This window comes from Schistocerca americana, chromosome 6 (genome assembly GCF_021461395.2).
Source record: "Schistocerca americana isolate TAMUIC-IGC-003095 chromosome 6, iqSchAmer2.1, whole genome shotgun sequence".
In the NCBI taxonomy this organism is placed as follows: Eukaryota; Metazoa; Arthropoda; class Insecta; order Orthoptera; family Acrididae; genus Schistocerca; species Schistocerca americana.
Window position 1 is genome coordinate 252210520 of NC_060124.1, and position 27362 is coordinate 252237881.

Below are 27362 nucleotides of genomic sequence, written 5' to 3' on the forward strand. Positions count from 1 at the left end.
CAATTGTAACATGCTGTCAATATGTGTCCAACAATGTTGATTTTATTTTCTCCACCATCAATGGCTGGAGTACTTTTCACAGCACGAAGGGTATTGAACGCATCAGCCCAGCCTCGGCTCTCTACACATTGCAAGAGGCCCAGAGGCTTCAATGACTTCATTTGTGACACACGTATCTCGGCTAGGTGTTATGGAACTTGAGATATTTCAACATAAGTCAAGCAATGTCTTACAGCAGATTACTCTTCCGGACCTGAACATTATCAGTCCCAATCCATTAGACGAATTCACACCCATCTTACAAGATATAACTTGGATGTGTGGTAACTGAATCCACTCACTGTAGACTGTTCTACAAGAGCCACCAATTCATTTATGCAGTCTGCCAGTAACAGTTAATACCGAGAGGAGTGCAGTAACTTTCTGGTCATTCATTAACTCACGACAGAGTGACCACAACATTATTTTACGTCCGCAAAATACATTTTCAACGACAGAAAGCAACAAGGTTCCACACTTACCAATCCAATCTCTTCCCACCAACACTTACAAATTAAACACGTCTCTTTAGTGGTTCATATTAACTTATTCTAGTCAGAAGCTGACTTAACAACAGTAAATACACTGATCAGCCAGAGCATTATGACCACCTACCTAATTGCCGGATATTTCGCAAGGATAATAGTACGACGTGTCGTATCGCGAATGCAATGAGGTATTGGCAGGTAGCTGGAGGGTGATGGCATCACATCTGCACACACAGGTCACCTGATTCCCGTAAATTGCGCGGAGGGTGCGATGAGCTCTGACGCCACGTCCAATAGCATCCGATGTGTGTTCGATCGGGTTCACTCTGGTGAGCTGGAGGGCCAGAACATCAGTTGGAACTCCCACTGTGTTTATAGAACCACACCTGTCCTTATGACACGGCACATTATCTTGCTGACGAATGGCAATGCCGTCGGGAAACATGATGGTCGTGAGGGAGTGTATGTAGTCTGAAACAAGTGTACGATATTCATTGGCTATGATGGTGCCTTCCACGAGGTCTACTGGTCCAGTGGATGCTCACGTGAATGTTCCCCAGAGCATAATGGACCACCACCAGCTTGTCTCTGCCCCGCAGTACAGGTGTCAAGGTGCTGTTCCCCTAGAAGGAGGAAGATTGATGCCCCCCCCCCCCCCCCCATTCAGCATGATGAATCAGGTATCGATATTCATCAGACTATGGAACGCTCTGCCAATGCATCAACGCCCAGTGCCGATGGTCATGTCGACATTTAGTCGTAGTTGCCGATGTCGTGGTGGTAACATTGGCACTTGCATGAGTCGTCGGCTATGGAAGACCATCATTAGCTGTGTTCGATGCACTGTATGTTCAGGTACAGTTGTTCTCCGCCTGTCCTGTTCTCCCAGTCTGCCCAGCCTACGACGTCCGACGTCTGTAATGAGGGGTGACCGCACAGGTAGTTAAAGTTTTCAAGAATGGTCGTCGAGCAGATGCGCAAAACTATAGACCTATATCTCTGACAGCGATCTATTTTAGAATTTTAGAAAATGTTTTTTGCTCGCGTATCATGTCATTTCTTGAAACCCAGACTCTACTCTGTAGGAATCAACATGGATTCCGGAAACAGCGATCGTGTGAGACCCAACTCGCTTTATTTGTTCATGAGACCCAGAAAATATTAGATACAGGCTCACAGGTAGATGCCATTTTCCTTGTCTTCCGGAAGAGCTTCGGTACAGTTCCGCATTGTCGCCTGATAAAGTAAGAGCCTACGGAATATCAGGCCAGGTGTGTGGCTTGATTGAAGAGTTTTTAGCAAACAGAACACAGGATGTTGTTCTCAATGGAGAGACGTCTACAGACGTTAAAGTAACATGTGCCGTGCCACAGGGGAGTGTTATGGGACCATTGCTTTTCACAATATATATAAATGACCTAGTAGATAGTTTCGGAAGTTCCATGCGGCCTTTCGCGGATGATGCTGTAGTATGCTTCCCCCTACTTATACTTCCCGAGGAGATCACGAATGTAAAATTAGAGAGATTAGAGCGCGCACGGAGGCTTTCAGACAGTCGTTCTTCCCGCGAACCATACGCGACTGGAACAGGAAAGGGAGGTAATGACAGTGGCACGTAAAGTGCCCTCCGCCACACACCGTTGGGTGGCTTGCGGAGTATCAATGTAGATGTAGATGTAGATACAGAGAAGTAGCACCATTAGAAAATTGTAGCGAATTGCTGGAAGATCTGCAGCGGATAGGCACTTTGTGTATGGAGTGGCAACTGACCCTGAACATAGACAAATGTAATGTAATGCTAATACACAGAAAGAAGGATCCTTTATTGTTTGATTATATGATAGCGGAACAAACACTGGTAGCAGTTACTTCTGTAAAATATCTGGGAGTATACGCACGGAACGATTTGAAGTGGAATGATCATATAAAATTAATTGTTGGTAAGGCGGGTGCCAGGTTGAGATTCATTGCGAGAGGCCTTAGAAAATGTAGTCAATCAACACAGGAGGTGGCTTACAAAACACTCGTTCGACCTATACTTGAGTATTGCTCATCAGAGTGGGATCCGTACCAGGTCGGGTTGACAGAGGAGATAGAGAAGATCCAAAGAAGAGCGGCGCGTTTCGTCACAGAGTTATTTGGTAAGCGTGATAGCGTTACGCAGATGTATAGCAAACTCAAGTGGCAGATTCTCGAAGAGAAGCGCTCTGCATCGCGGTGTAGCTTGCTGTCCAGGTTTCGGGAGGGTGCATTTCTGGGCGAGGTTTCGAATATATTGCTTCCCCCTACTTATACCTCCCGAGGTGATCACGAATGTAAAAATAGAGAAATTCGAGCGCGCACGGAGGCTTTCCGGTAGTCGTTCTTCCCGCGAACCGTAAGCAACTGGAACAGGAAAGGGAGGTAATGACAGTGGCACGTAAAGTGAACTCCGCCACACACCGTTGGGTGGCTTGCGGAGTATAAATGTAGATTTAGATTTAGATGTGCCTCATAACGCTGGACGTGGTTTCACTTTGGTTTCGCTACGTGTTGAAGGCATCCATCGCAGCACTCTTCGAACACCCAAATGGTTCAAATGGCTCTGAGCACTATGGGACTCAACTGCTGAGGTCAGTAGTCCCCTAGAACTTAGAACTAGTTAAACCTAACTAACCTAAGGACATCACAAACATCCATGCCCGAGGCAGGATTCGAACCTGCGACCGTAGCGGTCTTGCGGTTCCAGACTGCAGCGCCTTTAACCGCACGGCCACTTCGGCCGGCCTCGAACACCCAATAACGCGTGGAATTAGAGCCATCAGAATCTGCCCTCGGTCGAACTCAGATAGATCGCGCGACTTCCCCATTCTACACACGGACAGCACGTTCATTGATACTTCATGCCCCGTACGTGTCTGACCAGAAGTCATTCATCGCCAGGTACCGCTGCTATCCCCTGGACGGGTTTATATCGATAGCAGGCCGGTGTTCATAATGTTCTGGCTGGTCAGTGTAAATGCTGAAATATATAAACAAGAGCTGAGTGAACTCATTTTGTCTACTCATATAAGAAAACTGGGCAAGAAGTACTGGAGAGCCATAGTCTGGGAACTGAAAAGCGACCAGCGCTCAACGTAGTGCGAGTCACCTTTCTTGGAAGAAAGCTGCAACTGTCGTACAGGATAACCTACAATCAATTTCGGTTCTAGTGGTGTACAAACAACGGTTTGGGAGGAATTACACGTGTCTATATGCGTACTTAAGTTAGGCTTAGCAGTAACTCTTATCTGTGTTCCATGTATTGTTAATACATGTGGTAGACAGTAAATATCTCCCTCCCGCAACTACGGCGCGTCTGCGCTCTGCGTCGCCAGGAATTCACAGAGCGAACTGTGGAAGCGTCGTTATTTTTGTGTCCGACTTCTTAGACACTGAGGTGGTCATAACAATACAGTTAGTTCGAACACTCGGAATAAGTAATACTCCATTAATTACAACAAAACTTGTCGTAGATCACCAGGCACGGCTGTAGCTACGAAACTGCTAACGTTGATTTGCGGTTCAGAGCACACTAAAGGAGCAGCGATTACTGTGTGGTGAATCGATACAGTTGAAACTGGCCGTACTGCGGCTCCATTGCAATCACTAGAAAAAGTAATTTCGCAGACACTTGTTGAAAGAGTTCTGATAGCGTTGGCGCATAGGTACAGTTCACAGGAGACGGAAGTCTCTTCATTGTCCAACGGTTGACACGGTCTGTGTCACGGTGAGCAGGCAGCAAAACGACGTTACTCGGGCAAGAACTTCCCGGAAGTGGGCAGGACCCGACCACTGACAGAAGTTCGCTCCTGGTCTGTAGCGACGCTATTTCAGAGCAGAGTCGTGGCGGTGCCGCCTCGGAACTACGGGTGGCACGGCTTCCTCCTAGCATCTCCTTCGTGCCTCGCGATACCGCTTTGCTGTACAGAATCTCTGTCGTGGTCGATACTTTTTGCGCCGCTGCCGATACTCGACAAAACGACAGTAATAACAATGTGAAACACCCTGCAGTTGTTTCTTGTGATGTAGGGGGTTAGAGAGAGTAGGGAGGGACCCGCCCCCTCGCTCTCCAGTTTGCAGACCCTTCTTCCCTCACGCACGCGCGTCACATTTTCCACACAAAAATCCCAGCTCGAGCTTGCAGCTCGTCAGACCCCCATAAAACAAATTATCCATTAATGTGGTGGCTCTACTGCACTTCGACGTGGTATATACATTTAATATTTGTTCTCAGATAACGTAATTTAACAATAAAAATTAATTTTATATACCATTTAAACACTATCTTTAATAACTTGCGATTTTTCCATCCCGTGCACTGTGAAACCTAATAATCCTAGAGAAATAATGAGATCTTTTTTGTACGAAATATAAAGCAATTTAATTTTGTTTCAGAAAACAGTATTGCTGGAAGCCGCGGTTTCAGAGTTATTCAAACGGACCCTCGACCTTAAACTCTCACCTCACTGGTCAAGATTTTTCGGTATGTTGTTCGTGGCACTCCCTCCTACAACTCAACAAAAATTTTTCTACTACGGTAATGTTTCCCCTAATTTCCCTTCGTTGACTGGACTATGGCTCAAATGGCTCTGAGCACTGCGGGACTTAACGTCTGAGGTCATCAGTCCCCTAGACTTAGAACTACTTCAACCTAACTATCCTAAGGACATCACACACATCCATGCCCGAGGCAGGATTTGAACCTGCGAGCGTAGCGGTCGCGCTGTTCCAGACTGAAGCGCCTAGAACCGCTCGGCCACTTCGGCCGGCGACTGGACTATGGATTAAATTCCAAACCTTCTCGTAGTGACTCGTGGGTGAAGTTCTCGGACACTGTTGATGGTAGATGCTAAGCTCTGCTGTCGCCTTCTTGATATTCGAAAAGAACAGGCTGCGCATTGTGTCCCTCTGCCTTCTGTTATTGCCAAACAACCCAAAGAAAACACTGAAGTAAAAACACACCCATTATGGGCACGTACAGTCGACAGACACACTTAACACAGAACTTCACACTTTGCAAAGGAAAAGTTGTATTGTGTATGAAAGAAGAAAACTCTTTCCAGTTAGGCAGCTGAACTTTTTGTCGGGCTATAACGGCCAACTGCGTCATCCAACTTTACTTACTATTGTCACTACCAGTAGAGCTATGATAAAACCAAGTACATGAGTGGAAAATATATTTCAAGCACGAATTTGTAGCGTCAGATGGTAACAGATCTGAATAAAAGCTTAGGAACTACTTTTTTTTTTGTAAAGTAAGGTGGCCAAGTTACATAATTAGGATATTTACTACAAAATTAATCTGTCGAAGAAAAACTGTTGCAACTAACAATGTGTCATCAATTAACGGTCTGCTTCCAAGCGTTGCGCTGAGTTGTGGCTGTGGTATCGTTTGATGGCTCTTCTTCTCATATACGATCGGTTGGTTTAGAGATACCTGCCGTGGACTGACTTAATTAGCAGCCAGTTTCAGTGTACTGCTTATAAACTTTGATCATTGATCCACAAGTAACTAAGAATCAGAAACCAACACCCACAAAATAATATGTGCTAGAACTAGTAGACAGTAACAAAAATACTATGATTGGAACATTAATAGTGGCAACTATTTATTTACAGCTCGTACAAAATAGACACGTGTTTCACAGTTTTACTGACCTTCAAAGTAGTCACCAGCATAGTGTATAACCCGTTGCCAGCGATGTGGAAGTCGTAGGGTACTCATAGCAGTGCCAGTTGTGTTGAAAGTTCGAGCGGCGCGGTCTATTGCCCGACGAATTTGTAGCAGTTCTGAAGCTAATGCCGTGAAGTGTTTCCTTCAGTTTATAAATCGAGTTGAACTCACGAGGGCTTAAGTCAGGGGAGTGCAATAGGTGGTATAGCACTTAGCAGCCCCATCACTCAAACAAATCGAGAGTTCTCTCATTTTCTCTCGGCGCAACTGATTGATACGGAGCTTCCGGTGATCTGCCGTGTTGTTTACATTTTATGCGCGACATATTGCCTGTCCACAAAGCCGTTTTCTTCAGATGCTGCGAATTTTGGTGTTACAACAAGAGGACGGCTGGGTCGTTAATCGAAATCCATGCATATCATAAAAATGTGTGTGTGTGTGTGTGTGTGTGTGTGTGTGTGTGTGTGTGTGTGTGTGTGTGTTACTGTCATGCAGTAATCTCTCTGGAGGTAATAAGCATCTAGCTAGCGTATTTCACGAGATACGACGTCAGGAACAATGAGATACGTAAGAAACCGGCGCATCAGGCGTGACGTTTAAATTTACTGCTTCTTTGCTACCAACTCTGTTCGCAACATATTTCGCAGACAGTATCCACATATACCTCTGAATGTGCTCACACAAATACATCAATGTACGGAAAATAGGTCAAGAGGTAAAACGTCATAAACACTGAGATGCGTGAAAAATTTCTGCATCATGCATAAGGTTTTAATACACTTATTCTTTGCCACTAAGACGTTCTTACATTCGAGACAAATTACGGAAATCCCTAACACCTGGCAGCGCTTTGAACAGCATTAAATTGCGAAGCGCAAGCGGCTGTAGGCGGAAACGGTAGCTGTCTGTAGAGGTGTGACAAGACGTTGCCTTAGAGACGTTTATAAAATCGCGTTGTAGACACGAGAAGCAGCTGTCCGCATAACACGGAAACTCTCTGGAATCACATTTTCCAATTGGATGCTTACTTACACATTTAAACATTACGCCTATTTCTTTTTACGACTGTTTAATGATTCTTTCGATCACTACAAACACAGATAATTTTTTGTTTTCATTCCTAATAGAAAATTGACAAAAATGATACATGCCAATGCCTGATTTGTCTGCTGGTATTGTGCATGAAATAGAAACACCATTTCGGCGGCACACACGGTAGCATAGTGTTAATTACCAGACAGTTAATTTTATCACCGAGTATAATTTATACCCCAGGTCAGAGTGCCGTTTGTTTTAGTTAGCGGCAGTGGTAGAGACACATTTCGTGCATAATGTTAATTAGACTGTGTACACGCCGATGAGGAGCGAAATCTATTCCCTTTTAGTAAAATCTTCTAGTCCTTAAAAAATATTTAGCTGTTGAAATTCCGCGAATCTTCGTCTCAGTACTTCTTACTAGCGTTAAGTGCAAACTACAGTTAGTTCGCATTTTCTTTAGATCTACGCTCCGTACATTATATCCGGCCGAAGTAGGAACGCTTCTGGTAAAGACTGTCAGTGTTGTGGTACTCGCCAGTCGTTGATACCAACCAATGAAGTGGCTCAGTACTAGTGTGTTAGTGTGTTATTACTGAATTTTTACGTCACTAGCATGTTCCCGTGTTCGGTGGGGTGGGGGCCAGCACTACCCTACAGCCCCTTGTGTCTGTCGTCTGGTCTTAACCACACTCGCTATCTAGCTATCCTCCCCTATGTGGGATGACTTCACTTGGCGTAAGATAATTTTATTCACTATGTTGTGTTTAATCACTGTAAATGGGAACACAGAAGAATAAATTAGGAAAAGAGTAGAGGTGATGCTAATTTTGAAATATTGTCGCCCATCTTACCTGCTGAAACCCACTGCGTCGATTTAGAGGAGACTTTTACTGCTCGGCAATCTGAAACAGCAGGAAGTATACAAATTAGAAACCTTTCTTCTGTGCTAGTGGATAACAAAACATTAAAAAAAAAGTGGAAAGCAACAAGAAGTGAACATCAGCAGCAGTGTTTCAAGAACCTTCTTGGTTTTGAGATTACTTATCGCAGACACTGAATTACCCGCCACCAGAAAAGAAATAAAGTGTTTTTCTCTTAACTCGTTACTTGTTCGTGATGCATTTGGAGAGGGTGAGGTTTCTGGGTTCTGTTTACTTGCGTAAGAAATGTATTAAAATGTAGGACGTTTTAGTGCTGGCTAGTAGGCAGGGCCGAACCAGAACAGCCCAAGGGATGTTCTTCCCACGCATGCACACCACACACTGGGGCGGGCAACCAGTCACTCAAGACGGGGTGGACGACTCTCATACATAAGAAAGGAACTTCAGCCTGCAGGGTCACAGCTCCCAGATGGCCCAGCAGTCTACAGAAAAATAATTGAGACACTTCTGATTCACTAGAGAGCCAAAGAAACTGGTACACCTGCCTAATATCGTGTAGGCCCCACCCGGGCACGCAGAAATGCCGCAAAACAACTTGGCATGGACTCCACTAATGTTTGAAGTAGTGCTGGAGGGAACTGACACCACTAACCCTGCAAGTCTCTTCATAAATCCGTAAGAGTACGAGGGGGGTGGAGATCTCTTCTAAACAGCACGTTGCAAAGCGTCCCAGATATGCTCAATAATGTTCACGTCTGGGGAGTTTAGTCGCCAGCGGAAGTGTTTAAACTCAGAAGAGTGTTCCTGGAAACACTGTGTAGAAATTCTTGACATGTGCTGTGTCACATTGTCCCGCTGGAATTGCCCAAGACCGTCGGAATGCACAACGGACACGAACGTATGCAGGTGATCAGACAGGAATTTGTCACCTGTCAGAGTCGTATCTAGACGTATGATGGGTCCCACATTACTCCAACTGCATACGCCCCACATCATACAGCCTTCACCATATATACCAACCTATAGGAAAACAACGACTTCTTGAAAAGACGTTACAACATTAGAATCAACAAAAGGTAAAGATGGATAATGGAATGTAGTCGAAATAAAACAGATGCTTCTGAGTGAGTTAAATGAGGAAATGACAAATTAAAAGGCATGCATCAGTTTCGCTATTTGGGTAAAATAACTCAATCAGAGAGGATATAAAATGTAGGGTGGCAATAGAAAAAAGACTAGTACTGAATAATTTTAATTTACTAGCGAACCTGACAATACTTGGCAATTGCTAAATATGTATGGTGACTGGGTATACGTCCTGAACCACTATTGCCCCCTCACTCCGTCCTTCTCCTACCCCCCCCCCCCCTCTCTTTCTCCATCTCCTGCTCCTCCCCCCTCTCTCTGCGCATCAACTCCCCCTCTCTGACTCCACCTACTCCTTCCTCTCTCTCTGACCTTGAGCTTTGTTCTTTGTTTTTGCGGACTAAACCTTGGTAGAGAATTGAAGACACTTAAAATGAGTGGGTAAATCGGTTGAGAACATTGGTGTACAGGGTATAAGGGACACCTCTCCAGCTGGTGGATTTGGATTGGTAGTAGCTTCAATGAAAGTACTTCACATATTTTCAGTCTGTGAACGTGAAGGATTACAAAGTTTCGGATGACTCTGATTCCGTAGTAATATTCTAATCACAAGTATATGAACTACAAATACAACTTTCCTGCATTTTGTTAAAACCAACTGCGTGGAAGAAAACAAAACAGCATATTGTTGTGAATAAAATTTTTCTTTAAAATTATATTTATCTATGTGAAAATAATGTGTGCGGGACAAACAGTTTAGCTAATGTGGGAGTTAAAACTGGCTGCAAGAAATAATATTAAGTCGCTCTTTTCCACAGAACAGATTTTCTTTCTTGCAGTCGGTTCTAAGAGAAGACTTGTACATTATTGTTAAAAGAAAGTGTATGTGTGTTCGTCCGGATTTTTATTATGGAACCTTGTTAAAATTTTGGAGAAAATCGGTCAAGAACTCTTCGAGACTTTCTTTCGCTATTGACATTTTCTCCTTATTTATTGTATACGTATATATATATATATATATATACAACAAACATTGAAAAAATGAATTAAATGTCTCAAGCATTTTGGTAACAACGTTTCCTCTTTAAGCACTGTATACACACACACACACACACACACACCACACACACACATTATAGGGTGGTCCATTGACAGTGACTGGGCCAAATATCTCACGAAATAAGCATCAAATAAAAAAAAATTACAAAGAACGAAACTCGTCTAGCTTGACGGGGGAAACCAGATGGCGCTATGGTTGGCCCGCCAGATGGCGCTGCCATAAGTCAAACAGATATCAACAACGCTTTTTTAAATAGGAACCCCCATTTTTTATTACATATTCGTGTAGTACGTAAAGAAATAAGAACGCTAGATGGAGCTGCCATAAGTGAAACAGATATCAACAACGTTTTTTTTAAATAGGAACCCCCATTTTTTTATTACATATTCGTGTAGTACGTAAAGAAATAAGAATGTTTTAGCTGGGCCACTTTTTTCGTTTTGTGATAGATGGCGCTGTAATAGTCACAAACGTGTAAGTACGTGGTATCGCGTAACATGTATTTGCTTCGTGATACATTAGCCGCGTTAAAATGGACCGTTTAACATTTGTGGAAAAAGTCGATATCGTGTTGCCAGATGCACTGAGGTTGACGAACATCATTTTGAGCATTTATTGCATTAATGTGGTATTTACAGGTCATCACGATGTAACAGAATGCGTTCTCAGAAACGATAACTTCACAAAGGTACATGTATCACATTGGAACAAACGAAATCTTGTTGTTGTTGTGGTCTTCAGTCCTGAGACTGGTTTGATCCAGCTCTCCATGCTACTCTATCCTGTGCAAGATCCTTCATCTCCCAGTACGTACTGCAGGCTACATCCTTCTGAATCTACTTAGTGTATTCTTCTCTTGGTCACCCTCTACGATTTTTACCCTCCACTCTGCCCTCCAATACTAAATTGGTGATCCCTTAATGCCTCAGAACATGTCCTACCAACCGATCCATTCTTCAAGTCAAGTTGTGCCACAAACTCCTCTTCTCCACAATCCTATTCAGTACCTCCTCATTAGTTATGTGATCTACCCATCTACTCTTCAGCATTCTTCTGTAGCACCACATTTCGAAAGCTTCTATTCTCTTCTTGTCCAAACTATTTACTGTCCATGTTTCACTTCCATACATGGCTACACTCCATACAAATACTTTCGGAAACGACTTCCTGACATTTAAATCAATGCTCGATGTTAACAAATTTCTCCTCTTCAGAAACGCTTTCCTTGCCATTGCCAGTCTACATTTTATATCCTCTCTACTTCGACCATCATCAGTTTTTTGTTCCCCAAATAGCAAAACTCCTTTACTACTTTAAGTGTCTCATTTTCCAATCTAATTCCCTCAGCATCACCCGACTTAATTTGACTACATTCCATTATCCTCGTTTTGATTTTGTTGATGTTCATCTTATATCCTCCTTTCAAGACACTGTCCATTCCTTTCAACTGCTCTTCCAAGTCCTTTGCCGTCTCTGACAGAATTACAATGTCATCGGCGAACCTCAAAGTTTTTATTTCTTCTCCCTGGATTTTAATACCTACTCCGAACTTTTCTTTTGTTTCCTTTACTGCTTGCTCAATATACAGATTGAATAGCATCGGGGAGAGGCTACAACCCTGTCTCACTCCCTTCCCAACCACTGCTTTCCTTTCATGTCCCTCGACTCTTATAACTGCCATATGGTTCCTGTACAAATTGTAAATAGCCTTTCGCTCCCCGTATTTTACACCTGCCACCTTCAGAATTTGATAGAGAGTATTCCAGTCAACATTGTCAAAAGCTTTCTGTAAGACTACAAATACTAGAAACGTAAGTTTGCCTTTTCTTAGTGTAGCTTCTAAAATAAGTCGTAGGGTCAGTATTGCCTCACGTGTTCCCATATTTCTATGGAATCCAAACTGATCTTCCCCGAGGCCGGCTTCTACCAGTTTCTCCATTCGTCTGTAAAGAATTCGCGTTAGTATTATGCAGCGTGACTTATTAAACTGATAGTTCGGTAATTTTCACATCTGTCAACGCTTGCATTCTTTGGGATTGGAATTATTATATTCTTCTTATAGTCTGAGGGTATTTCGCTTGTCTCATACATTTTGCTCACCAGATGGTAGAGTTTTGTCAGGACTGGGTCTCCCAAAATTGTCAGTAGTTCTAATGGAATGTTGTCTATTCCCGGGGCCTTGTTTCGACTTAGGTCTTTCAGTGATCTCTCAAACTCTTCACGCAGTATCGTATCTCCTATTGCACCTTCATCTACATCCTCTTCGATTTCTATAACATTTCCCTCAAGTACATCGCCCTTGTATAGACCCTCTATATACTCCTTCCACATTTCCGCTTTCCCTTCTTTGCTTAGAACTGGGTTTCCATCTGAGACCTTGATTTTCATACAAGTGGTTCTCTTTTCTCTTTAATTTTCCTGTAGGCAGTACCTATCTTACCCCTAGTGAGACAAGCATCTACATCCTTACATTTGTCCTCTAGCCATGCCTCCTTAGCCATTTTGCACCTATCGTCGATCTCATTTTTGAGAAGTTTGTATTCCTTTTTTGCCTGCTTCATTTACTGCATTTTTGTATTTTCTCCTTTCGTCAATTAAATTCAATATTTCTTCTGTCACCCAAGGATTTTTACTAGCCCTCGTCTTTTTACCTACTTGATCCTCTGCTGCCTTCACTACTTCATCCCTCAATGCTACCCATTCTTCTTCTACTGTATTTCTTTCCCATATTCTTGTCAATTGTTCCCTTATGCTCTCCCTGAAACTCTGTAAAACCTCTGGTTTAGTCAGTTTATCCAGATCCCATCTCCTTAGATTCCAACCTTTTTGCAGTTTGTTCAGTTTTAATCTGCAGTTCATAACCAACAGATTGTGGTCAGAGTCCACATCTGCCCATAGAAATGTCTTACAATTTAAAGCCTGGTTCCTAAATCTCTGTCTTACCATTATATAATCTATCTGAAACCTGCCAGTATCTCCAGGTTTCTTCCATGAATACAGCCTTCTTTTATGATTCTTGAACCAAGTGTTAGCTATGATTAAGTTGTGCTCTGTGCAAAATTCCACCAGGCGGCTTCCTCTTTCATTTCTTAACCCCAATCCATATTCACCTACTACGTTTCCTTCTCTTTCTTTTCCTACTATGGAATTCCAGTCACCCATGACTATTAAATTTTCGTCTCCCTTCACTATCTGAATAATTTCTTCATACATTTCTTCAATTTCTTCGTCATCTGTAGAGCCAGTAAGCATATAGACTTGTACTACTGTCGTAGGCGTGGGCTTCGTGTCTATCTTGGCCACAACAATGCGTTCGCTGTGCTGTTTGTAGTAGCTTACCCGCATTCCTATTGCTTTATTCATTATTAAACCTACTCCTGCATTACCTCTATTTGATTTTGTATTTATAACCCTGTATTCACCTGACCAAAAGTCTTGTTCCTCCTGCCACCGAACTTCACTAATTCCCGCTATATCCAACTTTAACCTATCCATTTCCCTTTTTAAATTTTCTAACCTACCTGCCAGATTAATGGATCTGACATTCCACTCTCCGATCCGTAGAACGCCAGTTTTCTTTCTCCTCACAGCGACGTCCTCCTGAGTAGTCCCCGCCCGGAGATCCGAATGGGGGACTATTTTACCTCCGGAATATTTTACCCAAGAGGACGCCATCATCATACATCCATACAGTAAAGCTGCATGTCCTTGGGAAAAATTACAGCTGTAGTTTCCCCTTGCTTTCAGCCGTTTGCAGTATCAGCACAGCAAGGCCGTTGTGGTTAGTGTTACACGGCCAAATCAGTCAATCATCCAGACCGTCGCCACTGCAACTACTGAGAAGGCTGCTGCCCCTCTTCAGGAACCACATGTTTGTCTGGCCTCTCAACAGATACCCCTCCGTTGTGGTTGCGCCTACGGTACGGTCATCTGTATCGCTGAGGCACGCAAGCCTCCCCACCAACGACAAGGTCTATGGCTCATGGGGGGGACCACCGAAATAAAATGTTCAAATGTACCTATGTTCTGTATTTTAATTTAAAAAACCTACTTGTTACCAACTGTTCGTCTAAAATTGCTATGTGAGCTATATGTTTGTGACTATTACAGCGGCATCTATCACAAATCGAAAAAAGTGGTCCAACTAAAACATTCATATTTTTTTACATACTGCACTAATGTGTAATAAAAAATGGGGGTTCCTATTTTAAAAACGCTGTTGATATCCGTTTGACCTATGGCAGCGCCATCTAGCGGGCCAACCATAGCGCCATCTGGTTTCCCCCTTCAAGCTAAACAAGTTTCGTCCTTTGTAGTTTTTTTGTTTGACGCTTATTTCGTGAGATATTTGGCCGAGTCACTATCAATAGACCCCCGATATATAAAATGGTGAAAAGCTAAACAAGTTTCGTTCTTTTTTCATTTGACGCTTCTTTCGTGAGATATTTGACCCGGTCACGATCAGTGGACCACAGTGTATACATATTATATGAAGTAAATCGGTCAAGATATTTTCAAGAAAAGCTAAACAAGTTTCGTTCTTTGTAGGTTTTTCATTTGACGCTTTTTTCGTGAGATATTTGGCCCGGTCACGATCAGTGGACCACCGTGTATATGTATTATATGAAGTAAATCGTTCAAGATATTTTCAAGATTCTTGGTTTTAATGTTTCCGCTTTACGTATTATATTTTTATGTATCAAAATATATAGGCTATGTCCATCAGTTTGTTTGTTGGAGAACCGTGTAAAAATTTGAAGTAAATCGGTCAAGAATCTTAGAGATTTTTTTTTTTGTAATGAAGTTAAATACGGACTTGTCTTTGTATAACAGTACAGATAAAAAAAAAGTGCTAATTTCAGTGTTACCGAGTCTGTTTGGAGGTGTTTGTCAGGAATCTGGTCTTGCACGGAATTTAAAAGTGGACCATAACCAATACAGCCAAGAAGAGAACAGTAGCTCTTGAAATGTGGTGCTACAGAAGAATGTTCAAGATTAAAAGGGTAGATAGGATAACTAATGGGAAGGTACTTTATTGGATTGGTGGGAAACAATGGAACTAAGGCACAACTTGATTAAAAAAATGGTTCAAATGGCTCTGAGCACTATGGGACTTAACATCTATGGTCATCAGTCCCCTAGAACTTAGAACTACTTAAACCTAACTAACCTAAGGACATCACACAACACCCAGCCATCACGAGGCAGAGAAAATCCCTGACCCCGCCGGGAATCGAACCCGGGAACCCGGGCGCGGGAAGCGAGAACGCTACCGCACGACCACGAGCTGCGGGCTTGATTAAAAGAGGGGATCGCTTGATAGGACACCCTGAGGCATCAAGGAATCGTCAATCTGGCGATGGAAACATTGGGATAAATGCTGTAGACGGAGACCAATGCTTCACAGTGTCAAACAGATTCAAATGATGGTAGGCTGCAATGCTTATCCGGTGATGAAGCTGTTTGTAAGGGATGGAGCAACGTGGAGAGCTGCTCCAAAGGCAAAACAACAACACGGAAACGGTGACGATAAATTACAAGAACTGTCTGGAGGGTCTAACTCAGGGTTGCTGTCACAGCAGTGTACTGCAATGCAGTAGAGTAGCCGTTTTATAAAACTGCCGTCTATCGACTGTTCTTCGGAATCAGTAAAAGACTTTCTGAAGCCTACGAGGCGGCGCTGTACCTCGCCAGAGCATTGTTACAACAGAGAAGAGCTTAGGTTGGATGTCTACAATATACATCGTAAAAAGTTCTCTTAAACTGACTTAGTGGCAGTGTCTAGAGCAGCAGTGACTGAGGGAACCATTGACAGTTCGGAGCATGACAAGTCCAACAAAACCGCTACTTAAGCGATATTTTCCAAATCGTTCAAATGGCTCTGAGCACTATGGGACTTAACTTCTGAGGTCATCAGTCCCCTATAACTTAGAACTACTTAAACCTAACTAACCTAAGGCCATCACACACATCCATGCTCGAGGCAGGATTCGAACCAGCGACCGTAGCGGTCGCGCGGTTCCAGACTGTAGTGTCTAGAAGCGCTCGGCCATACCGGCCGGATCGAAATCCTATCTTGTGCTTATTATTTAGTAAATGACATCCGCTGCACAGTGGCAATCCACCTATGCGTATCACAAATTTCAATTTGTTCGTCCGTCAAGAGGACGAAGAATATCGACGTATGGAGATGACCGACATCTGTCCAGCGCCAACTAGCGTGTAGAATACATAGACGTGGGTTATCAACGTGCAACAGTCCGATAGGAAGGCTCTAAGACACAACTGCCAGCCAATATCAGTAAGCAGAGACAACAGTGAAACATCTGAGGTTTTGGATACGGAGCGATTTCACGTCGAACCACTACTTCCTCATAGATAATATCCACTCCTTCCAATCTGAATATATGAACATAGACCAGATGTGGTTTAAAGTCAATTAAATTAGAATCGATGGCAATTGAAGGTCAGATGTAGGGAAAAACTGCAAAAATTTCGAATTTCATTTTTATAGCGTATTTTTTAAAGTGATTCCTTAAGAATAACAACACAAAGTTTCGTAATCGAATTCTGGCTAAGAATATCTTTTTAAAATGTTTGGGCGTGGGCGCTTGCCGCGCCCCCTCTTTCTATGCTGTGATCCACACCTTCTCTTCGCTAGAAATTTTTTGTGCATTAATTTCCCGTTTACAGAATCGAAGCGGACTGCAGATGAGTCTAGTAGGCTGTGAGGTGGACTTCTCAGATTGAAGAAAGAAATGAAAGGCAAGAAATTAGAAGATGGAAAGCCACTGGGAGGTGTTAACAGGCTGACAGACAAGTAAATTCACACTTCACAAATATATTATGGAAAAGCTATCAGGGATAACTTACATAGTGTGAAAACAGTGCAGCAAGCCGTGTCGGCAACATTCTTTCACAAACTCTCCGCAGATGATAATCCTCAAGGTTCTTTCAACGGAAAGCTATAGCTCACAAACATGGTTTGCCACTTACTTTTTTAGATTTTATGAAACCAACTTTCAGGTACCTGTCCAGTCCTGAACTGTTGAAAAAATGTGTACTTGGGAAAACACAGAATACAAATGAGAGCTACAGTCCTCTTTTATGGATGTGTTGTCCAAAAACAGTATACATGTCCTCAGTTGTTGTAAGATAGCTGCATATGATGGTGGTTGTTGGGATGTTTAAGGGGGACTAAACAGCAATGGTCATCAGTCCCCCATTCCAAAAACAGGCGAGCCGAAAATTTGCGGAGCAGGTAAAAACCAAAGGGGGAAGGAGACTCCCCCCCAGGCACTGAAAGAACACAAATGCGGCAACGAACACTACAGACAAGAAGAGTACAGTTGAACACCAGACAGAAAGAAACAGAACAAAAGATGATGGCCGGAGACTGGTTGTCTGACCACGAGAACAAAAAAAAAAAAGGGAGAGTGTCAACTATCCGACTACACACTAAAATCTGCAACCAAATGTGAGAGACTTGAGCACAAGAGACACAGAAAGGGAAAGGTGCAGGACCTCCCTAAATGGAACCATAAAAAGCACTACCACGGATAAAATTTAAAACGTCGTCAGCCATGGAGGCATCATCGCATAAAACCAGAGGCAAAATGCCCGGGAGATTAAAAGACTGGCGGAGGGTGCGCAGTCGGGGACACTCCAACAGAATGTGGGTGACTGTCAGCCGGGACCCACACCAACACAGGGGGGGATCCTCCTGACGCAAAAGATGGCCGTGCGTCAGGTAGGTATGGCCGATGCGGAGCCAACACAGCACGACAGAGTCCCTGCGAGAAGCCCGCAGGGAGGCCCGCCACACATCGGTCGTCTCCTTAACAGCCCGCAGTTTATTCGGAGATGTCGTGCCATGCCACTCAGCAGTCCACATCCCAAATACCTTACGGCGCAACACCAACTGCTGATCACGAGCCGGAAGGCCGATCTCCAAATCTGGGGTGTCGATCGTCCCTTTGGCCAGCCTGTCAACACGTTCGTTCCCCGTGATGCCAACGTGACCTGGCGTCCAAAAAAAAACCATCGAACGACCAGAATGGGTAATGGCGGAAACAGACTCCTGAATAGAGGACACCAGAGGAGAAGAGGTATAGCAGCGGTCGATGGCCTGGAGGCTGCTCAGGGAGTCACTGCAGATGATGATGGACGTACCTGAGCAGGAATGCATATGCTCAAGAGCGCACAATATGGCTACCAGCTCTGCAGTAAAAATACTGCAGCCAGCTGGCAAGGAGCGCTGCTCAACATGGGCAGCGTGAGCAAAAGCGTAGGCAGTGCGACCATCAACCAGGGAACCATCAGTGTAGACAGTCTCACAGCCTGAAAATGAGGCGAGGAGCGCAAGAAAACGGCGACAGAGGGCCACAGGCGGAACCGAGTCCTTGGGTCCCTGTGCCAAGTCCAGACGGATGGACAGACGGCCGGGGCAAACACCAGGGAGGCGTAGGTGCACAGACTCAGAAGGGAGGCAGAAGAGGGAATGACCCCAGTTCCGACAGCAGGGACTGGTAGCGGACAGCTATGGAAAGCCCAGACCTAGGTCACCATTCGGGCAGATGGAGGACCATGGCAGGGAAAAGCAGGCGACAATTGGGATGGCCCGGCGAGCAATGCACATGGACAGCATAGTCGGCGAGCAGTCGATGGCGGCGAATCTGCAGCGGTGGAACCCCGGCCTCCACCTGTAGACTATCCACGGGGCTCGTACGGAAAGCGCCAGTTGCAAGCCGAACACCACAGTGGTGTATGGGGTCTAACAACGTCAACACTGAGGGTGATGCAGACCCATAGGCCATGCTCCCATAATCAAGCCTGGACTGCACAAGGGCTCTGTACAATCGCAACAGCATGCAGCGATCTGCACCCCAAGACGTGTGGCTCAGGCAGCGGAGCCCGTTGAGATGCCGCCAGCACTTTTGCCCATGTGAGCCGGGCATCAAAGACGAGTCCTAACAAGCGGCAAGTGTCCACCACTTCAAGCAGGTGGCCGTATAGGTAAAGTTCAGGATGAGGGTGGGCCGTCCGACGCCTGCAGAAGTGCATAACTCGAGTCTTGGCTGCAGAGAACTGAAAACCATGAGTCAGAGCCCACAATGCTGCCTTGCGAACAGCTACTTGCAGCCTGCGTTCAGCGACTCCCGTGGCCGTTGAGCTAAATGAGACGCAGAAGTCGTCGGCATACAAAGGAGGAGACACCGACGACCCCACAGCTGCAGCCAGACCATTAATGGCCATGAGAAATAAGTAGACGCTCAACACCGAGCCCTGCGGGACCCCATTTTCCTGTGTATAAGATGAACTAAGGGTGGCACCGACTTGCACCGGGAAAGAGCGGCGCAACAGAAAGGTTTGAAGAAAAGCCGGGAGCCGACCACGAAGACCCCACTCATGCAACGTAGCAAGGATGTGATAACTCCATATGGTGTCATACGCCTTCCGCAGATCAAAAAATACAGCAACGAGATGCTGACGTCGGGCAAAGGCCGTACAGATAACAGATTCCAGCTGCACCAAACTGTCCACAGCAGACCGGTCCCGACGGAAGCCACCCTGGGATGGAGCGAGGAGACCGCGCGACTCAAGGACCCAACCATACGTTCGAGCAATTTGCACAAAACGTTGGTGAGGGTAATGGGACGATAGCTGTCCACCGCCAGCGGGTCCGCACCGGGCTTCAAGATGGGGACAATAAGACCCTCTTGCCGTTGCGACCGGAACACGCCCTCACTCCAAATATGGTTAAAGATGGTGAGGATGCATCTCTGGTAGTCCCTGGAGAGATGCTTCAGCATCTGCGCGTGGATGCAGTCTGGTCCTGGTGCGGTATCAGAGCAATCGGCGAGGGCAGCGAGGAATTCCCTCTCGCTGAAAGGAGCATTGTATTTTTCAGAATGATGTGTGTGGAATGATAACGGCCTCTGCTCGGCTCGCTCCTTTAGAGAGCGAAAGGCGGGGGGATAAGTTGCAGTCGCAGAACACTTAGCAAAGTGCACAGCAAGGTGTTCAGTAATGGCGGCAGCATCCGTGCAGAGAGCGCCGTCCAAGGATATCCCAGGGACACCCATAGGGGTCTGGTATCCATAAATCCGCCGGATCCGGGACCACACGAGCGAGGGGGAGACACGGGAGCCCAAGGATGAGACATACCTTTCCCAGCAATCCTGCTTACGCCGTGCAATAAGACGACGGGCAAGGCACGGAGCCTCTTAAAGGCGATTAGGGTCTCTAGAAATGGGTGCCGCCTATGACGCTGAAGAGTCCGAATACGGTCGCAAATAACCTCAGCAATCTCCGATGACCACCAGGGTACAGCCTTCCTCCGAGGGAGTCCAGAAGAGCGGGGGATGGCAGCCTCAGCCGCCGAAATGATTGACGTGGTTAAGACACGGACCACCTCGTCAATGTCACCCTGTGGGGGAGACTCAATGGGTACAGCGGAAGTAAAAGCCGGCCAGTCAGCCCTGTGGAGAGCCCAGTGGGGCAGGCGCCCAGAGGAATGACACTGGGGCAGTGACAAATAGATGGGAAAATGGTCACTACCACACAGGTCAGGATGCACTCTCCAGTGGAGGGATGGGACAAGTCCGGGGCTGCAAAGAGAGAGATCGATGGCCAAGAACGAGCCATGGGCCACACTGAAATTCGTGGGAGTACCGGTATTCAAGAGGCACGACCGCTCCACGGCACGACTGCAGTCATCGGAGACAGTCCCACCCCATAGAGGGTTGTGGGCATTGAAATCCCCCAGTAACAAGAAAGGTGGCGGCAACTGGGCTAGCAGCGCAGCCAGCTCATGCTGCACGACATCACCATCCGGTGGAAGGTAAAGACTGCAGACGGTAACAGCCAGTGGCGTCCACACCCGAACAGCGGCAGCCTCTAATGCTGTTTGTAGAGGGATAGACTCGCTGTGAAGAGAGTTAAGGACATATATGCAGACGCCACCAGACACCCTCTCATAAGCTGCTCGGTTCTTATTATAACCCCGATAGCCACGGAGGGCAGGGGTGCGCATTGCTGGAAACCAAGTTTCCTGCAGAGCAATGCAGAGGAAAGGATGAAGGCTGATAAGTTGGCGGAGCTCAGCTAGATGGTGGAAGAAACCGCTGCAGTTCCACTGGAGGATGGTGTTGTCCATGGCTGGGAAAGGTGTGACGGGACTGGGAAGGCAGATTACGCCACTGGGTCACCTGCTGCCTCTGACTGAGCACCTGTGCTAGTGCTTTCCATGGCGTCGGAGGGACTGGTGAGATCGAGGTCCACAACGGACGCCAGGATCTCCACCTCATCCTCAGACGCAGAGTTGGAAGGTTGCGGTGGGACAGGTGCCACCACAATGTCAGGATGCTTGGGAGCCTTTTTCTTCAACTGCTTTGCACGCTGTGCCTTGGGAGGGTCTGGCTGGGAGGGCCCCACTGGGGCAGTCTCAGGGACGGACGACGACCGTGAAGCCCTATGGCCAGCGACCGGTTGTTGTCTCAAAAAGTTGTGGGTGTCCGCTTTGGCACTGGGCAACGCCTGGGATGGGAGGGCCCCAAGGGACCCCTTCCTGGCTAGAGTAGCCGAAGAAGCCTCACGCTTCTCCGGCTGGGAAGGGGGAATGAATGTCCCCGATGGTTGGGGTGGTGTTGCTCCTGGAGTAGATGGAGCAACAGAGGGTGAAGTGCCCCCCACAACCAAGGGGGCCGGTTCATTCTGACATAGCTGAGAGGCAACAGTACGTGATGACACGGGAGAGAATCGTACCGGTGTTGCAGCAGCGGCATAGGTGGATGTCATGGGCACAGGATGTAGCCGCTCATATTTCCACCTTGCCTTGGTGTAGATCAGGCGGTCCAGAGTCTTATATTCCATTATCTTCCTTTTCTTCTGGAAGATCCTACGGTCCGGTGAGCAGGGGCAATGGTGTTCTCCGCAGTTAACACAGATAGGAGGCGGGGAAAATGGAGTATCAGGATGGGAAGGACGGCCACAATCTCGACAGTTGATGCCAGAAGTACAGCAAGATGACATGTGCCCGAACTTCCAGCACTTAAAACACCGCATTGGAGGAGGGATATATGGCTTCACATCACAGTGGTAAACCATCACCTTAACCTTTTCGGGTAAGACATCACCCTCGAAGGCCAAGATAAAGGCACCGGTTGCTACCTGATTATCCCTTGGACCCCGATGGACGCGGCGGACGAAGTGAACACCTCGTCGTTCGAGGTTGGCGCGTAATTCATCGCCGGACTGCAGAAGAAGATCCCTGTGGAATATAATACCATGGACCATGTTGAGACTCTTATGCGGGGTGATGCTAACTGAAATATCCCCCAACTTGTCACAGTGGAACAACATCTGTGACTGGGCAAAGGATGCCGTTTTGATGAGCACAGAGCCAGAGCGCATTTTGGACAAGCCCTCCACGTCCCCGAACTTGTCCTCTAAATGCTCCACAAAAAACTGGGGCTTGGTCGACATAACTGAGTCCCCATCAACCCGTGTACACACGAGGTACCGGGGCGAATATTCCCCACTGCCTTCTTTAGCCAGGCGTTCCTCCCATGGAGTGGCCAGGGAGGGAAACGATCTCTGATCAAATTTCTTCCCATTGAGGTTAGACCTCTATCACTTAGAGACTGCTGGTGGAGGCCCACCAGCGAGAGACGATGTACCACGCTTCATTGCGGGTCATCCATCCTGATGCCACCCACTCCGACCAGGGGCTCTCCCACAGGTGCCACCCAGCCGCAGCAAAGACCACCTGGCAAGATGGACTTTGCCGGGAGTTCCGATGCCCCAGAGGGATAGGCATCTACTCCTCGGCATACGTGGGGAGGTAGCAGCTCAGGCATCAGCAGTGCCATCCCTGTGTAGTCAGGGGGCTACCACCAAGAGGGTACTTACGACCCCACCACAACGGACTGGCTACCGTGCTGGATGTCAGGTGTCGAAATATCCATGTACATCACGAGGGCAAAGATGGAAGTGCACAATGGAGGGAATGTATGCCACCCATAACACACTGCAGCCAATGCGGCCAGAAGCTCGATGTAAGTCCAACTGCATGAAAAATCAGGTGTGCCAGATGTTAGGGCAAGATGGATTTAAGAAGCACCACGTAAGGTGTCCTGCCCCAAATGGTACGCACTAACGGAAAAATTTAGAAATGGAGTGGTCAAACCCCTTAGGGGACCATCACATTAAAGGCCGAAACAGTTGAGACTCTTTTTAGTCGCCTCTTACGACAGGCAGGAGTACCGCGGGCCTATTCTTACCCCTGAACCCGCAGGGGGGAGCTGCATATGACGCCTGTCTACTGTTCAGCAGTCGAAATATAGGCAGAGTTAAGTGGCCTATAGAGACTAGGCTTCCATTCAGGTGTATTCCCATTCAAGGTACTCAGAAGCATCGATGAAGCTCGACTGGACAAAGCTCAGCCAGCAGAAGTAAAAAATTGGCTAGACAAAGGAGGCAAGGGAAAAGATTACTCCAGGAAAACGAGGAATAGAATAAATATTATGGATATGAACAGCGTTTGTCACTAGCGGTATAACAATATTGTCAAAAACTGAAATAAAAGCTTTAAATGCGAATTACCCTAAAGTAAGTTTTTTAAGCAATGTACCTTTTCTCAGGAGCTATAAGAGCTGACATACTGAAATTTGGCATAGTTCTTAAGAATGACGTACTGAATAACCCTGTGCAGCACTTTTCCATCATCTTTTCTCTGAGAAGAGTTTTCCTCTGAAATTTAAGAAAAATAGAGCAGTTCCGGGTAACACAAAACTGAAAAATTGATTTCAAAGCAACTATCATGTTAAACAAAAATATATTCCACATCTTTTATTAGTCTCTTATGCAGATCTAAACCGTTAAATTCCAGTTTTATTGCTTCATTAGTTTACGAGAAAAGGTATATTATAGAGACAATGATAATTAAAAATGCAGCTCCTTATAAAACGTATATCGGTGCGCATTTTCAAACAAAAATTGCACACAATATCAAGAATTATGTTGTACATAATAGTCTCAAGTCTTACTATTTTAGCTGTAATAATTTTGGATGTATATGTGTTTAAGTGCAAGAATGCATTTTGGCCAACGTCTGTCCTTAACGATATACTAATTAAAAGAATTCCCATGCTTCTTGACAGAGCGTAGGGGAACGATGCGGGAAACCCGCACCGTCGCACTAGGTAAGGTCCTAATGGAGGTGGTTTGCCGTTGCCTTCCTCCGACCGTAATTGCGATGATTAAGTCGACACAACACCCAGTCGAACTCGCGACCGCGTGCTCGGTAAGCGAGAACGCTACAGCGAGATCACGAGCTGCGGACTAAAGATATATACAAAATAAATTAAGAAGGTACTCATCCCCCATGGTAAACAAAACAGGTCAGAACATTGCTGCGAAATCTACGAAAAATAAGCCAATTTTAAAACAACGCAAAATCCACAAGATTGGCGACGTTCTACTGAAAGTCGAAACTTAGCGCTGACTTCAGTGCGAGATGCTTCAATATTTTCCACAACGAAACTCCGTCTCTAAGTATACCAGAAAGCCCAAAGACATTCTCGTCGTATGTGAAGTACACTAGCGGCAAGACACAATCAACAATTTCACAGCGCGATAGTGGTGATGATAATGTTACCGATGACAGTGCCACTAACGCTGATTCACCGACTACGGTTTTCCGAAATTCTTTCACCAAAAAAAGACGAAATGAATATTCCAGAATTCTAATAAAGAACTACTTCCAACAAGAGTAACTAAGAAGTAGATATCCTAAGCAGTTTATATCACTCAATGAAGGCAAGGCCTCCGGTACAGAAAATGTATCAGTTAGGTTCCTTTCAGAGTATGCTGACGCAATAGCTCCATACTTGGCAATCATATACAAGCGCTCGCTCGACAAAAGATTCGTATCTAATGACTGGAAAGTTGCACATGTTACCCTAATACTCAAGAAAGAAAACAAGAGTATGCTGCAGAATTATGGACCGACATCACTAAGATCGATTTTCATTAGGATTTTGGAACATAATGAACTACCTCGGAGACAACGGTTTACTGACAAACATCCAGCTCGGATTCAGAAAATATCATTCTTGTGGAATACAACTATTTCTTTATCCAGACGAAGTAATAAGTGCTATGGACACGGGATCTGAAATTGATTTCACATTTTTAGATTTCGAGTTGGCTTTTGTCACCGTTCCTCACAAGCGACTTCTAATCAGACCGCCTGCAGTTGTACAACTGGATTCGTGATTTCCTTTCAGAAAGGCCACACTCGATAGAAACTGACGGAAAGCCATCCAGTAAAACAGAAACTAACATCTGAGGTTCGCTGGGGAAGTGTTGTAGGCCCACTACTGTTCCTAATATATATAAACGAGTTAGGTGACATTCTGGGCAGCCATCTTTGATTGTTTGCAGACGATGCTGTCATTTACGTACTAAAAGGAGTCTGCTGAATTTCAGTTACACGAAAATATCAAAAATTTAAGGGCTGCGAATTCAACTAAGTACTTATAGATCACAATTACGAATAACTTAAATTGGAACGATCACTTAGACAATCTTGTGGGGAAAGCGAACCAAAGATTGCTGTTTATTGGCGGAACACTGAGACAATTCAACAGGTCTATTAGAAAGAGAGTACCTACCCTACACACTTCTACAGTACTGCTGCACAGCGTGGGATAGGTATCAGAAAGGGTTGACAGAGAACATCGAAAAAGTTCGGAAAGGGCAGCTTGTTTCATATTGTCGCGATACAGAGGAGAGGATGACATGTACCTGATATGCGAAATCGGGTGGCAGTATTTAAAACAAGGGCGATTTTCGTTGCGGCAGGATCACCAACTTTCTCTTCCGTGTGCGAAAATATTTTCTTGGTGCCGACCTACATAGGGAGAAATGGCAATTTCAATAAAATAATAGAGATAGAGAAACAGTTTGAACCTGGTTCGTTGAACCCTCTGCCAAGCGCTTAATTGTGAACTGCATAGCAGCCGTGTCGATGCAAGTGAAGATGTAGAGCTACCTCATAACACTAATTATAGGAAATGCAGTCGACAGACTCAAATTGATTAGGGGAACTCGCATGAAGTACATTTCACCCCCGAAGAAGATAGCTTACGAAACACTCGTTGGATCGAGTTTTACTCACCATTGAGGGACCCTTACCAGACAGAACTGATATAGAAAATAGAGAAGATCAAAAGAAGTGTAGTACGATTAGTCACATGAACGTATTATAAACGCGAAAGTATCACGGAGATGCCGACCAAAATCCAGTGGCAAACGTTGCGAGAGAGGAATGTATGGAACACAGTGAGGTTTAATCCTAAAATCCCGAGAGCGTACTTTTTTCACAACAGCCAAACAACATATTGTTTCCTCGTACATTTTTGTTGTTGTTGTTGTTGTTGTTGTTGTGGTTTGATGCAGCTCTCAATGCTACTCTAACCTGTGCAAGCTTCTTCATCTCCGAGTAACTACTGCAACCTACATCCTTCTCAATCTGCTTAGCGCATTCATCTCTTGGTCTCCCTCTATGATTTTTACCCTCCACGCGTCCCTCCAGTACTGAACTGAATGTATCCTATCAACCGATCCCTTCTTCTAGTCAAGTTGCGCCACAAATTCCTCTTCTGCTCATTTCTATTCAGTATCTCGTCATTAATTATGTGATCCACCCGTCTAATCTTCAGCATTCTTCTGTAGCCCCACATTTCGAAAGCTTCTATTCTCTTCTTGTGTAAACTATTTATCGTCCATGTTTCACTTCCATACACTCCATACCAATACTTTCAGAAAAAACTTCCTGACACTTAAATCTATACTCGATGTTAACAAATTTCTCTTTTTCAAAAACGCTTTCCTTGCGAAATCCAGTCTGGATTTTATATCCTCTCTACTTCGACCATCATCAGTTATTTTGCTCCCCAAATAGCAAAACTCATCTACTACGTTAAGTGTTTCATTTTCTGATCTAATTCCCTCAGCGTCACCTGATTTAATTCGACTACATTCCATTATCCTCGTTTTACTTTAGTTTA

At 45.3% G+C, this 27362-nt stretch overlaps 1 long non-coding RNA gene across 1 annotated transcript in view; it reads right to left on the bottom strand.

Annotated features, from left to right (window-relative positions):
• The window catches only part of LOC124619831, a 1502867-nt gene that overhangs the window by 713437 nt on the left and 762068 nt on the right, over positions 1-27362 (bottom strand). The window contains exon 3 of the long non-coding RNA XR_006980140.1: positions 8112-8162. This is a non-coding gene — a long non-coding RNA (uncharacterized LOC124619831). The remainder of the gene's footprint in view (positions 1-8111; positions 8163-27362) is intronic.